Genomic DNA, 16946 nt, shown 5'->3' on the forward strand with positions numbered 1-16946 from the left:
TCCCCTTTATCCCTTTCACCTTCCTCCCTCCCCCTTTCCCCTTGGTAACCACCATTCTAATCTCTGCATCTATGTGTTCGTTGTTGTTGTTGTTGTTTTTATCTTCTACTTTTGAGTGAAATCATATGGTATTTGAAATTCTTCATTTGATTTATTTCACTTAGCATAATACCCATACACATTGATGGACCCATTGAAAGTCTATCAATGTTGTTGCAAATGGCAATATTTCATCTTTTTATGGTTGAGTAGTATTCCATCGGGTATATATAAGACATCTACTTTATGCATTCATCCATTTATGGACGCTTAGTTTGTTTCCAAGTCTTGGCTATTCTGAATAATGGTGCAATGAACATAGGGATGCAAATACCTTTTCAACTTTGTGTTTTCATGTTCTTGGGATAAATATCCAGAGTGAAATAGCTGGATCATATGGTAGCTTTATTCTTAATTTTTTGAGGATCTCTGTACCGTTTTCCATAGTGTCTACATCAGTTTACATTCCCACCAGCAGTGTTATAAGGGTTTCCTTTTCTCCACATCTTCTCCAACAGTTGTTATTTTTCATCTTGTTCATTATAGCCATTCTGACAGGTGTGAGGTGATATCTCATTTTGATTTGCATTTCCCTAGTAATTAGTGAGGTTGAACATCTTTCCTTGTGCCTGTTAGCTATCTGGATATCTTCTTTGGAAAAACTTCTGTTCAGCTCCATTGCCCATTTTCTTTTTAATTCTTTTTTTGTGTGTGTGAGGAAGATCGGACCTGAGCTAACATCTGCCAATCCTCTCTTTATGCTGAGGAAGACTGGCTCTGGGCTAACATCCGTGCCCATCTTCCTCTACTTTATATGGGACGCCACCACAGCATGGCTTGACAAGTGGTGCGTTGGTGCACGCCCAGGATCCGAAACAGCGAACCCCGGGCCGCTGCAGCAGAGTGCACACACTTAACTGCTTGCGCCACCAGGCCAGCCCCTCAATTGTCCATTTTTTAATCGAGTTGTTTGTTTTTTTCTTGTTGAGCTGTATGAGTTCTTTATATATTCCAGATAATCATCCCTTATCAGATATACGAATTGCAAATATCTTCTCCCAATAGTTAGGTGGTCTTTTCATTTTGTTGATGGTTTCTTTGCTGTGCAGAAGCTTTTCAGTTTGATGTAGTCCCATTTGTTTATTTTTTCTTCTGTTTCCTTGCCTGGTGAGATATGGTATTCAAAAAGATATTACTAAGACTGAAGTCGAAGATCAGAATGACTATGTTTTCTTCTAAAATTTTTTGTGGTTTCAGGTCTTACATTCAAGTCTTTAATCCATTTTGAGTTAATTTTTCTGTATGGTATAAGATAACAGTCTACTTTCACTCTTTTGCATGTAGCCCCCCAGTTTTCCCAACACCATGTGTTGAAGAGAATTTCCATTCTCTACTCTAGGATCCTGGCTCCCTTGTTGAAAATTAGCTGTCCGCAGATGTGTGGGTTTATTTCTAGGCTCTCAATTCTATTCTGTTGATTGATCTGTGTGTCTGTTTTTGTGCCAGTACCACGCTGTATTGATTACTATAGCTTTGTAGTACATTTTGAAACCAGGGAGTGTGATACCTCCAGCTTTCTTCTTTTTTTCTCAGGATTGCTTTGGTTATTTGGGGGCTTTTGTTGTTTCATACAAATTTTAGGTATCTTTTTTTTTATTTACAGGAAAAATGTCACTGGGGCTTTGATAGTGATTGCATTGAATCTGTAGATTGCTTTAGGAAGTATGGACATTTTAAAAATGTTAATTCTTCTAGTCCATGAGCATGGAATATCTTTCCATTTCTTTGTGTCTTCTTAAATTTCTTTCAACAATGTTTCATGGTTTTCAGTGTACAGGTTTTTCACCTCTTTGGTTAAATTTTTTCCCAGGTATTTTATTCTTTTTGTTGCAACTATAAATGGGATTGTATTCTTAATTTCTCTTTATGCTATTTTGTTGTTAATATATAGAAAAGCAACTTATTTTTGTATGTTGATTTTGTACCCTACAACTTTACTATATTCATTTACTATTTGTAATAGTTTTTTTCATGGATTCTTTAAGTTTTTCCAAATATAAAATCATGTCATCTGCAAATAGTGAAGTTTTACTGCTTCTTTTCCAATTTGGATCCCTTTTATTTATTTTTCTTGGCTAATTGCTCTGGTTAGGACTTCCAATACTATGTTAAATGAGTCACAAAAATGGGCATTCTTGTCTTGTTCTTGTTCATACAGGGATAGTTTTCAGTTGTTCACTGTTGAGTATGATGTTAGCTGTTTTGTCATACATGGCCTTCATTATGTTGAGGCACTTTCCTTCTGTACCAATTTTATTCAGACTTTTTATCATAAATGGATACTGCATCTTGTCGAATGCTTTCTCTGCATCTATTCAGAAGATCATGTGATTTTTATTCTTCATTTTGCTCATGTGGTGTATCACATTGATTGATTGTGGATGTTGAACCATCCCTGCATCCCTGGAATAAATCCCAGTTGATCATGGTGTATGAACTTTTTAATTTCTTGTTGTACTCGATTTGTAGTGTTTTGTTGAGGACTTTTGCATCTATCTTCATTGATATTGGCCTATAATTTTCTTTTTTGTATTATCCTTGTCTGTTTTTCGTATGAAGGTAATGCTGGCTTCACAGAATGAGTTAGGAAGCTTTCCCTCCTCTTCCATTTTTTGGAAAAGTTTGAGAAGGACTGGTATTAAGTCTTCTATGAATGTTTGGTAGAATTCACCATGGAAGGTGTGTGGTGCTGGACTTTTGTTTTTCAGGAGGTTTTTGATTGCTCTTTCAATTTCCTTCCTAGTGATTGGTCTATTCAGATTCTCTATTTCTTCTTGACTCAGTTTTGGAAGGTTGTATGATTCTAAGAATTTATCCATTTCTTCTAGATTATCCAATTTCTTGCAATATAGCTTTCCATATTATTCTCTTATGATCTTTTTGTATTTCAGTGGTGTCCATTGTAATTTCTCCTCTTTCATTTCTGGTTTTGTTTGTCTGAGCCTTCTCTCATTTTTTCTTGGTGAATCTAGCTAAAGGTTTGTCAATTTTGTTTATCATCTCAAAGAACCAGCTCTTAGTTTCATTGATTTTTTCCTATGTATTTTTGTTCTCTGTCTCATTTATTTTTAAATGCTCTGATTTTTATTATTACCTATCTTCTACTGATTATGATCTTTGTTTGTTCTTTTTTTTTCTAGTTAGATTGTTGATTGTTAGATTGTTTCTTTGAAATTTTTCTTATTTCTTCAGGTAGTCCTGTATTGCTATAAACTTTCCTCTTAGTACCACTTTTGCTTTATCCTGTAAATTTCAGCTTATTGTATTTTCATTTACATTTGTCTCAAGGTATTTTTTGAGTTTTCCTTTGATTTCTTCATTGACTCAACAGTTGTTCAGTAACATTTTGCTTATTCTGCACATATTTATAGCTTTTCTAGCTTTCTTCTCATTGTTGATTTCTAGTTTCAAACTGTTTTGGTCAGAAAAGATGCTTAGTATTATTTCAATCATTTTAAATTCATTTAGACTTGTTTTGTGGCCTCATATGTGATCTATCCTGGAGAATGTTCCATGTGCATGTGAAAAGAGTGTGTATTCTGAAATTTTGGGATGGAATGTTCTGTATATATCTAAGTCTATCTGGTCTAGTGTGCCATTTAAAGCCAATGTTTCATTGTTGATCTTCTGTTTGGATGATCTATCCAATGATGTAAGTGGAGTGTTAAAGTCCACTATAATTATTGTGTTATTGTCACTTTCTCCTTTTATGTCTGTTAATAATTGCTCTATATATTTAGGTGCTCCTATGTTGGGTTCATAGGTGTTTACAAGTGTTATATCCTCTCGTTGGATTGTTCCCTTGATCATTACGTAGTGCCTTTCTTTGTCTCTTGTTACAGTTTTTGTTTGAAAGTCTATTTTTCTAATATAAGTATTGCTACCACAGCTTTTCCTTCATTGCCTTTGCATGGAGTATATTTTCCATCCATTCACTTTCAGATTATAAGTGTCTTTAGGTCTGAAGTGTGGCTCTTGTATGCAGCATATATAAATAGGTCTTCTTTATTTTTTTATCCATTCAGCCACCCTATGTCTTTTGATTGCAGTTTTTATTCCACTGACATTTAAAGTAGCTATTGATAATAATGTACTCATTATCATTTTGTTACTTTTCTTCTGAGTGTTTTAGTAGTTCTTCTCTGTTCCTTTCTTCATCACTTGATGTCTTCCCTTGTGATTTGATGGTTTTCTTTAATACTATATTTAGGTTAATTTCTCTTTATTTTTGTGTATTTATTATAGATTTCTGATTTATTATTACCATTTGGTTCATATATAAAAACCAATGTAAATAACAATTTATATTAAGTTGATGGTCTAAGTTTGACATCTCACTAAAAGGTCAATTTTCATCCCCTCCCCACATTTTATGTTTTTGATATCATATTTAACTTCTTTTTTTGTGTACATGTGTATCCCTTAACCTCTTAGAGATAGACATTTTTAGTACTTTTGTCTTTTGACCTTCATACTATCTTTATATGTGGTCGATCCTCTACCTTTACTGTATATTCACCTTTACCAGTGATATTTTTTTTTCTTTGAAAATTTTCTTATTCCTATTTGTGTTCTTTTCTTTTTCACTTAAATAAGTTCCTTTAACATTTCTTGTAAGGCCAGTTCAGTGGTGATACACTACTTTAGATTTTTCTTGTCTGGAAAACTCTTTATTTCTCCTTCCATTCTGAATGTTAACCTTGCCGGGTAGAGTAGTCTTGGCTTAGGTTTTTTTTTCCTTTCAGCTCTTTGAATATATCATGCCACTCCCTTCTACCCTGTAACGTTTCTACTGAGAAGTCAGCTGATAGACTTACGGGGTTTCCTTTGTATGTAACTTGTTGCCTTTCTGTTGCAGCTTTTAGGATTCTCTCTTTATCTTTAATTCTTGACATTTTAATTATAACGTGTCTTGTGTTGGTCTCCTTGGGTTCATCTTGTTTGGTGCTCTCTGTGCTTCCCGTAACTGGATATCTGTTTCCTTCCTTAGGTTAGGGAAGTTTTCAGTCATTATTTCTTCAAATAGGTTCTCTTCCCCTTGTCTCTCTCGGTTCTGAGACACCTATAATATGGATGTTAGTATGCTGATGTTGGTCCAGAGCTCCCTTAGACTGTCCTCATTCTTTTTAATTCTTTTTTTAATTTTTGTTCTGCTTGGGTGATTTCTTCTACTCTTTCATCCTGATCATTCATCCATTCTTCTGTAACATTTACTCTGCTGTTGATTCCCTCTATTGAATTTTTAATTTCCATTATTGTATTCTTCAGTTCTGATTGGTTATTTTTTATTTTTTCCAATTCATTGTTGAAGTTCTCACTGTGTTCATCTATTCTTCTCCCAAGATCAGTGAGCACCCTTAAGACCATTAGTTTGTACTCTTTACCAGGTAGATTGTTTTTCTCTGTTTCATTTAGTTCTTTTTTGAGGATGTGTCCTGTTCTCATATTTGGGATATATTCCTTTGTGTCCTTGTTTTGCCTAATTATCTCTTCTGATATCTATGTATTAGGTGTATTGGCTACGTCTCCAGATCTTGGAAATGTTGCCTTATATAAGAGATGCCTTATGGGGCCCGGCAATATGCTTCCTTCTTGTTACCTGTTTCAAATGTTCCAGGAGTTTCTCCTGTGTTGACTACATATTCTCTTTTGTTATGATGATGTTGGGGTCAGTTGTAAGGCTCAGACACGTGCTGCTGCTGTGGTCACTTTATTGGGTGAGGCATGCCCCCGCATGGCTGGCTGCAAGGTCAAATAGCACACAACTACTGCTGTTTTGCTGTAAAGTGAGTCAGGCCCCAAGTGTGGCTGGTTGCAAGGCTCAGGGGCTCACAAGTACTCCAGACCACCGGGGTAGTTCTGTTTAGCATGCAGCTTTTGTCACCACTTTCAAAAACATAGATGGGTGGGGCCAGCCCCAGGCACAGTAACATATAATCGTTTCAGCCTTGGAAGGTGGGGCAGATCCCCTGTGGGGCTGTGTGAGCAAAACTCAGTGTTCTTGAAAGGAATATAACTGAAGCAAGAGTCCCTAAAAAATATCATTCAAAATATCTAGATAAAATCCAAAATTATTAGACACACACACACACACACACACACACCAGGAAAATGTGTCCCATACTCCAGATAAAATGGAAAACACTGACACTAAAATAACACTGATAATATAATAAACAGATAAAAATTTTGAAAGATCTATTATGACTATAATCAAGGAAATAAAGAAAAATAGTCTCAACCTCAATTAAAATGCTAATCAATGTTATCATCAAAATATAAGTTATAAAAAGAACCAAATGGAAATTCTAAAACTGAAATTTATAATTCACTAAATTAATTATTATATGGGCTTTACAGCAGTTTGAATATGACAAAAGAAAGAATTGGTGAATTTAAAGATAGATCAATAGAAATTTTCCAGTCCAATGAATAGAAAAAAAATGAAAAATGTATACAGAATCTCAGGATCCTGTGCGAGAATACCATAAGGTGATTGGAGTGGCAAAAAGGGAGGAGAGAGTGGGCAAAAATGTTTGAGGAAATAATAGACAAAAATTCCTCGAATTTAGATAAGACAAGCAGAATAAATAAAGCCAAAACCACACTTAAACATACTGTAGTTCAAAGTAAGTCAAAGAGGGGCCGGCCCAGTGGTGCAAGCGGTTAAGTGTGCACGCTCCACTGCGGCGGCCCGGGGTTCACTGGTTCCGATCCTGGGCGTGCACCAGCACACCACTTGTTAAGCCTTGCTGTGGCAGCGTCCCATATAAAGTAAAGGAAGATGGGCATGGATGTTAGCCCAGGGCAAGTCTTCCTCAGCAAAAAAAAAGAGCATTGGCAGATGTTAGCTCAGGGCCGATCTTCCTTACAAAAAAAAAAAAAGTAAGTCAAAGATACAGAGAAAATTTAAAAGCAGTCAGAAAAAAAAGGCACATTACCTACAGAGGAATAATAATTCAAATGACTGCTGACTATTCATCAGAAACAAAGGAAACCAGAAAATACTAAAATGAAATATTTAAAGAACTAAAAAGAAAAAGAAAATTTAAACCCTGTCAACCTATTATTCTATATCCAGACTTCTACATTTTTTTGTAAGTAAAATTTTATTGGAACACATCTATGCTAATTTGTTTATGTATTATCTATGATTACTTTCATACTACAATGGCAGAGGTGAGTAGTGACAACAGAGAGCGTATGACCCACAAAGTCTCAACATTTATTACCTAAACCCTTTACGGAAAAGCTTGCCAACCTTGGTTTAAAGCAAAAATTATCATATTGATGGTAGGTTTACAATATACATAGATATTACATATGTGATAACTGTAGCATAAAAGAAAAGGAGAGGGTTAAATAGCCATCTATGATTGCAATGTTCTTGTATTTTGTGTTGGTATATAATTGATACATAACATGATATGTTTCACGTGTACAACATAATGACTCAACATTTGTATACACTGTGAATGTTCTTGTATTTTAAAGAAATTTTATAGTATCAATTTTAAGAAGCCTTAAAAATTGAAGGATGCATATTGTAATCTCAGAAGAAATCAGTGAAAAAAAATAGTTAGGTGCCAATAGAATTTTACAATTCTAAAAAATTCCCGTAATTCAGAAGAAGGCATGAAAGGAGAAACAGAGGAACATAAAACAGAGGAACAAAAAGAAAAAATTCTTTAAAAATGCAATTATTCCAGAAGAAAAGAAGAAAAGAGGATGAGTGGAGTATAAACAGAGCAAAAGAACAGGAAACAAATGATAGAATTGTTAACATAAACCCACCATATCAATAATTACATTACATTTTAATGAATTAAATATTCCAATTTAAAAAGAAGAATGCACTTAGACATATACACAACATTCCATCCAAAAGCAACAGAGTACATGTTCTTCTCAAGCATACAGGGGACATTCACTAGGATAGATCACATGTTAGGCCACAAAACAAATATTAATAAATTCCAAAAGACTAAAATCATATCAAACATCGTTTCTGACCCCAATGGTGTGAATCTAGAAATCAATTTCAGGAAAAAAACTGGAAAATTCACAAATATGTGGAGATTAAATAACGTGCTACTGAACAACCATGGGTCAAGGAAGAAAACAAAAGAGAAAGTAAAGAATACCTTGAGAAAATTGAAAATGGAAATACAACATACCAAAACTTACAAGATGCAGGAAAATAAGACTAAGAAGGAAGCTCATAGTGGCAAATGCCTACATCAGGAAACAAGAAAGTTCTCAAATAAACAACCTAACCTTACACCTCAAAGACTTAGAAAAAGAAGAACAAACGAAGCCCAAACTTGTTCTTCTTCATCAAGTCAATTCCAACTCCTAGCAACCCTGTGTACAGTAGAGCAGAACCCTGTCCAGGCTTTTTTGTGCCATCTGCTCACCTTCTGGCACTACATCAGATGCTGCTCAACTGGTATTCATAAACTTTTCATGGCCAATTTTTTTGGAATTTGTTGTCCAGGTCCTTCTTCTTAGTCTGTCTTAGTCAGGAAGCTCCACTGAAACCTGCCCACAATGGGTGACCCTGCTGTTATTTGAAATACCAGTGGCATAGCTTTCAGTATCACAGCAACGTGCAGTTGCCACAGTATGACAACTGACAGACAGGTGGTGTAGTTCCCTGACCAGGAAACGAACCTAGGCCATGGTGGTGAGAGTGTCAAATCTTAAGTTCTAGATCACCAGCGCTGGCTCCAAAGTTAGTATAAAGTTGGAAATAACAAAGATCAGAGCAGAAATAAATGAAATTGAGACTGACAGACAATAGAGAAGACCAATGAATCTAAAAATGGATTTTTTGAGAAAGATAAAATTGACAAACATTTAAATACAGTCACCAAGAAAAAAGGAGGGGACTCAAATAAACAAAATCAAAAATAAAAGAGGAGACATTATAACTGATATAACAGGAGTATTAAGGGTCACGAGAGACTACTATGAACAACTGTACACCAAAGAATTGGACACCTTAAAGAATTCCTAGAAACATACAACCTACCAAGACTGAATCATGAAGAAATAGAGTCTGAACAAACTGATCACTAAGAAGGAAATTGAATCAGTAATTAAAAATCTCCCAAAAAAAGAAAGTCTAGGACGAGATAGCTCATTTGATGAATTCTACTACACACTCAAAAAAGACTTAATACCTATCCTCCTCAAACTCTTCTGAAATATTGAAGAGGATGGAATGCTTCCTAAATCATTCTACAAGGCCAACATTACCCTGATACCAAAACCAGACAAGGACAACACAAAAAAGGAAAATTATATGCCAATATCACTGATGAAGATAGATGCAAAAATCCTCAAGAAAATATGAGCAAATTGAATGCAGCAATACATTTAAAGAATCATACACCCTGATCAAGTGGGATTAATTCTGGGGATGCAGGGATGGTTCAACATCTGCAAATCAATCAATGTGATACACCACATTAACAAAATGACGGATAAAAATCATGTGATCATCTTAAGAGATGATAAAATAGACAATTGTTTGACAAAAATCAACATTTATCCATGATAAAAACTCTCAAAAATGTGGGTATAGAGGAAATGTACCTCAACATAATAAAGGCCATATATGATAAGCCCATAGCTAATATACTCAATGATGAAATGCTGAAAACTTTTCCTCTAAGATAAGAAACAAGAAAAGGATGCTCACTCTTGCCACTTTTATCCAACATAGAAATCTTAGCCAAAACAATTTAGAGAAAAAGAAATAAAAGGCATCCAAACCAGTAAAGAAGAATAAAACAGTCACTACTTGCCGATGACATATTATAGACAGAGAACCCTAAAGATACCATCAAAACTGTTAGAACTAATAAATGAATTCAGCAAAGTTCCACGATACAAAAATCAACATTCAAATTCGGTCATGGGGGCTGGCCCAGTGGTGTAGTGGTAAAGTCCATGCGCTCTGCTTCGACGGCCCACAGTTCGCAGGTTTGGATCCTGGGGGCAGAACTATGCACCACTCATCAAGCCATGCTGTGGTGGCATCTCGTATAAAGTAGAGGAAAATCGCCACAGATATTAGCTCAGGGCCCATCTCCCTCAGCAAAAAAGAGGAGAATTGGCAACAGATGTTAGCTCAGGGCTAATCTTCTTCACACACACGCGCAAAAATTCAGTCATGTTTCTACACACTAATAAGGAACTATGAGAAATAGAAATTAAGAAAACAATCACATTTACAATGGCATCAAAAAGAATAAATTAGCCAGGGATAAATTTAACCAAAGAGGTGAAAGACCCGCACAGTGAAAAGTAGACATTGATGAAGAAATTGAAGACGACACAATAAATGGAAAAGTAGTCTGTGCTCATGGAAGGGAAGAAATAATATTGTCAAAGTATCCATAACACTCAAAGCCATCTACAGATTCAATGCAATCCCTATCAAGAGTCCAATAGCATTTTTCACAGAAACAGAACAAACAACCCTAAAATTTGTGTGGAACCACAGAATATTCTGAAAGCCAAAACAATCTCAAGAAAGAAGAACAAAGCTGGAAACATCACGCTTCCTGATTTCAAACTATATTACAAAGCTATAGTCATTAAAATCGTATGGTATTGACATAGAAATAGACACATACATCAATGGAACAAAATAGCTAGCCCAGACATAAACCCAAGCATATTTGGTCGTTTAGTTTACAACAAAGAAGCCGAGGATACACAACAGGGAAAGGATAGTCTCTTCAATAAATGGTGTTTGGAAAACTGGCCAGCCACACAGAAAAGAATGAAACTGGACCAATATCTTATACCACACACAAAAATTAATTCAAAATGGATTAAAGACTTGAAAATTAGAGCTAGAAGATGGGGGATAAGCTCCTTGACCTCAGTCTTGGCAATTATTTTTTTGGATTCAACACCAATGTAGGAGGCAACAAAAGTGAAAGAAAGTAAGTGGAACTACAGCAAACTGAAAAACTTCTGTACACCAAAGAAAACCATCAACAGAACGAAAAGGTAATCTATTGAATGGGATAAAATATTTGCAAATAATATATCTGATAAGGAGTTAATATCCAAAATATATAAAGAATTCATACAACTCAATAGAAGAAAAAAAAAAGAATTAAAAAGTGGGCAGAGGATCTGAATAGATTTTTCCAAACAAGACAAACAAATGGGCAACAGGTACATGACAAGGTGCTCAAAAATGCAAACCAAAGCCACAGTGAGGTATCACCTCACGCTTGTTAGAATGACTCTTACCAAAAGACAAGAGATAACAAGTATTGGCAAAGCTGCGGATAAAAGAAAATCCTCGCGCACTGTTGGTGGGAATGTAAACTGGTGCAGCCACTATGGAAAATAGTATAGAGGTTCCTTGAAAAACTAAAAATTAGAACTACTATAAGATCCAGCAATTCTGCTTCTGGGCACATATCTGAAGGTAACAAAGTCAGTGTCTCAAGGAGATATCTTCACTCTCGTGTTCATTGCATGATTGTTTACAATAGCCAAGACATGGAAGTAATCCAAGTGTCTCTTGACAGATGAATGGATAAAGAAAATATGGCATATGTATATACAGTGAAATATTCTTCAGCCATAAAAAGAAGGAAATCTTGCTATTCGCAACATCATGGATGAAACTTGAGGGCATTATTATAAGTGAAATGTCAGACAAAGATAAATATTGTATAATATTACTTATGTGTGGAATTTTAAAACAGCTGAACTCATAGAAACAAAGAGAAGAAGGATCATTGCCAGGTCTGGTGTTGGTGGAAATGAGGGTATGAGGCCAACAGTACAAACTTCCTGTTATAAGATGAATAATTTCTGGAGATCTGATACATAGTATGGTGACTGTAATTAACAATAGTGTATTATATACTTCAAAGTTGCTAGGAGAGTAACTATTAAATGTTCTACTACAAAAAAGATAATTATATGAGATAATGGATGTATTAACTAATCTTATTGTGCTAATCATTTCATAATATATACATGTATGAAATCATCACAGTGTATATCTTAAAATATTATATGGCTATTTTATCTCAATAATTCTAGAAAAATAATTTGAAAAGAAAAAAATAGAGAGAGGAAGGAAACATTTCTCAACATATTTTTAAAGCCAGCATAATTCTAACAGCGAAAACTGAAAAAGACATTACAAAAAAAGAAAATTACAAACCAGTGAGCTAATATTAAGGCATGGTTAGACAGAAGGTAAAACACTTTTCTCCCACAAATCAAGACTTCAACAAATGCTAACCATTCTAAAAATAAAGGTAAATGACATCAGATAGACAACAAATTCAGGAAAGAACGAAGTGTGTTAGAGAGGATGTGGAGAGAAGGGAACTCTCATACACTGCTGGTGGGAGTGAAAACTAGTGCAGCAACTATGGAAAACAGTATGGAGATTCCTCAAAAAATCAAGGATAGAACTACCATACGATCCAGCTATTCCACTGCTGGGTATTTATCCAAAGAACTTGAAAACACCAATGCGTAAAGATACACGCACCCCTGTGTTCATTGCAGCGTTATTCACAATAGCCAAGACTCGGAAGCAACCTAAGTGCCCATCAAGGGACCAATGGATAAAGAAGATGTGGTATATATACACAATGGAACACTAGTCAGCCATAAGAAATGATGAAATCCAGCCATTTGTGACAACACGGATGGACATTGAGGGTATTATGCAAAGTGAAATAAGTCAGAGGGAGAAGGTCAAATACTGTATGATTTCCTTCATTAAGTGGTAGATAATAACAACAATAAACAAACACATAGAGACAGAGATTGGATTGGTGGTTACCAGAGGGGAAGGGGGAAGGGAGGAGGGCGAAAGGGATAATTCGGCACATGTGTGTGGTGATGGGTTGTAATTAGTATTTTGGTGGTGAACATGATGTAATCTATTCAGAAATAGAAGTATAATGATGTACACCTGAAATTTATACAATGTTATAAACCAGTGTTACGGCAATAAACAAAAAATTAAATAAATAAATAAATAAATAAAGAATCAGTTTAAAAAAAAAGAAAGAATGAAGAACATCAGAACGCATTAGTAGGTAAAATAATTTTTTAAAGTGTTAAAAGTTATTTCTATTTCTATACATATACATGTTTAAGTCTCCTTAAAACTATTGGCTTTTCAGAGTAAAAATAATAACATACAGAACTGAAACATATGACCACAAGTGCACAAAATGTGCGAGGTTGTAAGTGGAAATATATTGCTGTAAATGTCAAATTTTTCGTGAAGGAATAAGATAACTTTAGCATATACTGTGACAAGTTAAAAATACATACTATAATCTCAAAATCAACCACCAAGAAAAAAAACAACAAAAAGAAAACAACTGAAAAAGAAGCATAAGTAAAATGTCAAGAGGCACAAATATAAAGTCATCAGAGGAGATAAAATGAAATGGTACCAAACAATTGATAAAGTGAGTCAGGAGAGGATAAATACAAAAAGAAATCACAAATAAGAATCAAATGCCAGCACGATAGACTCAATACAAATATACAGAAACTTAAGGTAAATGTAGGTGAAATAAACTTCCCAATTAAAAGTCTCATAATTAACAATTATCACACTTGATAAAAAGGCAAGGAGCAATCATGTGTTGTTTAAAGTTACAAGTTGAAATTTAAAAGATGGGAAATGATTTACCATACATGCTATAACCATAAGAAAGCTGATATGGCTCCATTAATGGCAGACAAAGTGGACATCAGGAAAAAAAGTATTATCAGAGATTAAAAGAGGTACTTCATAATGATAAATGGATCAGTTAATCAAATTACAGTACAAAATGTATGCCTCCAGTAACAAATTTGCCAAACAGAAGACAGATTTTCAGAGTGAGACCTATAGACAAATCTATTAGGCACTTTAAATGCCTAGTACACGATTTTTAAGTTTTTGCATTGAAGTGTGCTAATTAAACTTCTAACATCTAAACTCTTCAGTGAAGCCACTTTGCTCATAGACACTTTTATATGATGGGATCGACTTGAGGGAAAAGTTGCCCTGAAACCTGAACTGAGCTGGTAACATTCAGGCAGAAGCACGGGCAGGGGCACTGGAAGCTGAGGACGGTAACCTGGGTTATAGATATTTGTAAATGCTTTGAAAACTGTAAAATACCAAAGAAAAGAGAGATGGCCTGTAATTCTCCAGTCCAGCCAGAGGTAAACCTGGATTAGGAAGGTTCTTATTCAAAAACACTTACTTTCAAGATCCAGATAGTGTAGAAAACAGACTGATAACTTAAACCTTCAGCCCAAACTTCAACCTTGGGAGTCAAGGCATCATTCTGAAGGAAAGCATAAAAACTGAAAAGACTAGAGGGCAACAACAGAACCCTGAGGAACATCAACATTTAAGTTACATGGAAGGAGGGATAGAGAGCACAGAATATGGAGAACAGGTACCCTGAGAGATAGGAGGAAAACTAGGACATTGTACGTAGAAGAAAATATAGATAGTACACTCTTTGGCATCAATCTTTTTTTGATTGCCATATCTACTCTGGCAAGAGAAACAAAAGAAAAAAAATAAACAAATGGGACTACATCAGACTAAACAGCTTCTGCAAAGCAAAGGAAACTATGAACAAAATGAAAAGAAAACCCACCAAGTGGAAGAAAATATTTGCAAATCATATATCCAATAAGGGGTTAATCTCTAAAATATATAAAGAACTCAAACAACTCAACAACAAAAAAACAAACCACCCAATCAAAAAATGGGCAGAGGATATGAACAGACACTTGTCCAAAGAAGATATATGGATGGCCAACAGGCACATGAAAAGACGTTCAACATCACTAATCATCAGGGAAAGGCAAATCAAAACTACAATGAGATATCACGTTGCAACTACTAGGATGGATATAATTACCAGGACAAAAAACAACACATGTTGGAAAGAATGTGGAGAAAAAGGAACCCTCATACACTGTTGGTGTGAATGCCAACTGGCAGAGCCACTATGGAAAACAGTATGGAAGTTTCTCAAAAAACTAAAAATTGATATACCATATGACCCAGCTATACCACTACTGGGTATTTATCCAAAGAACTTGAAATCAACAATTCTAAGAGACTTATGCACCCCTATGTTCATTGTAGCATTATTCACAAAAGCCAAGATGTGGAAGCAACCCAAGTGCCCACTGACTGATGAATGGATAAAGAAGTTGTGGTATATACATACAATGGAATACTACTCAGCCATAAAAAAGACAAAATAGTTCCATTCGCAACAACATAGATGGAACTTGGGGGTATTATGTTAAGTGAGATAAACCAGACAGAGAAAGACAAACATCATATGATTTCACTCACATTTGGAAGATAAAATAATACATTGACAAAGAGAACAGATAAGTGGTTACCAGAGGGGAAGGGGTTTGGGGGTGGGCACAAGGAGTAAAGGGGCGTATGCATGGTGACTGACAAATAATAATGTACAAATAAACTTTCACAATGTTGTAAACTATTATGATACCAATAAAAAACAAAAATAAAAAACTAGGAGATAGTCACGTCACTGAAGTGGGAAGTGAGTACATACATATTGAAGACATTCTTAAGGTTATAAATGCCGTGATGAGGCCAAGTAAAATTAATCCTGGAAAACATTCATTGGATTTAATGATAGGGAGGTCACCAATGGCTTTGATTAAAATGTATCACCAGAAAGGAAGGTATTTTTCAATGGGTTGATGAATAAGAGTTTGAATAGGAAATGTTTACATAACTATAATTAACTTCTTCCAGGATTTTGAATCTGAGGGTATACATAAGATAGGATTGAACAGACGGGCCAAGATTTAGGGAGGGCTGTTGTTTTTTTTTTTTAAGACGTAAGAGAATTGAATATGTTTGAATGCTAATGGAAAGAGTCCAATAGGGAAGGAGAAGATTAAAAAAAAAGAAATAGGAAGAAATGATTATTTGAGGAGGATCCCAGAAAAAGTGAGAGGAAAGAGATACATGCCACAGGCAGAAAGATTTACTTTAGATGAAAAGAGAGCCCTTCTCCAAAACAAAGGCATGAAAGATAAATCAAAGGGTGTGGATGTAGCAAATTTGTAAATCTAGTGGAAGGGAATTGAGAGAGTTCCCTTCCAATGGCTCTGATTTCCTTGTCAGGTAAAAGGCCAGGTCACCTGAGAAAAAGACCATGGTGAGGAATTGGAAGGGGAGAATTCAGGGTTGCAAGAGTCATCATCAAGCATGTTGAAGCAAGCTGAGTTAGGTTATAAAGCAGGTTTTTTGGGTAGGATTGAGGATACATCTGGGGTTTATGATAATACCAACCTGCTGAGCTGTATTGTCTGTTCTGGAAGGGATCAGTAGCTCAAGGGCAGATACAAAGGAAGGAAACAGTCGGATTCGTCTTTCCTTCTTTTTTTTTTTTTTGGTGAGGAAGATGAGCCCTGAGCTAACATTTATTGCCAATCCTCCTCTTTTTGCTGAAGAAGATTGGCCCTGGGCTAAAATCCACGACCATCTTCCTTTGCTTTGTATGTGGGATGCCCGCCACAGTATGGCTTGATAAGCAGTGTGTATATCCACGCCCAGGATCTGAACCTGTGAACCCCGGGGCCACTGAAGTGGAGCACATGAACTTGACCAATATGCCACCGGGCTGGCCCCTGGACTTTCGATAAGTAAGTGAAATGGATAGTTGAGGGTGGGGGGTATGGGATACTAGTAAAGTGTAAGAATAATATAACGTACACTGGAAAGCAGGGAAGCGGACAGCAGATTGGGCTAACGGACAGACAGAGTGTGGACC

General features: G+C 35.5%; 1 protein-coding gene and 1 pseudogene across 1 annotated transcript in view; one reads left to right on the forward strand and one right to left on the reverse strand.

The window, feature by feature from the left end:
• Nucleotides 1-16946, forward strand: part of LOC131407284 (cytochrome P450 2C9-like) — a 556896-nt pseudogene that overhangs the window by 171785 nt on the left and 368165 nt on the right.
• Nucleotides 1-16946, reverse strand: part of LOC131407280 (cytochrome P450 2C31-like) — a 136279-nt gene that overhangs the window by 5801 nt on the left and 113532 nt on the right. The gene's annotated exons all lie outside the window — the stretch shown is intronic.

The sequence above is a fragment of the Diceros bicornis genome, chromosome 6 (genome assembly GCF_020826845.1).
Source record: "Diceros bicornis minor isolate mBicDic1 chromosome 6, mDicBic1.mat.cur, whole genome shotgun sequence".
NCBI classification, from domain to species: Eukaryota; Metazoa; Chordata; class Mammalia; order Perissodactyla; family Rhinocerotidae; genus Diceros; species Diceros bicornis.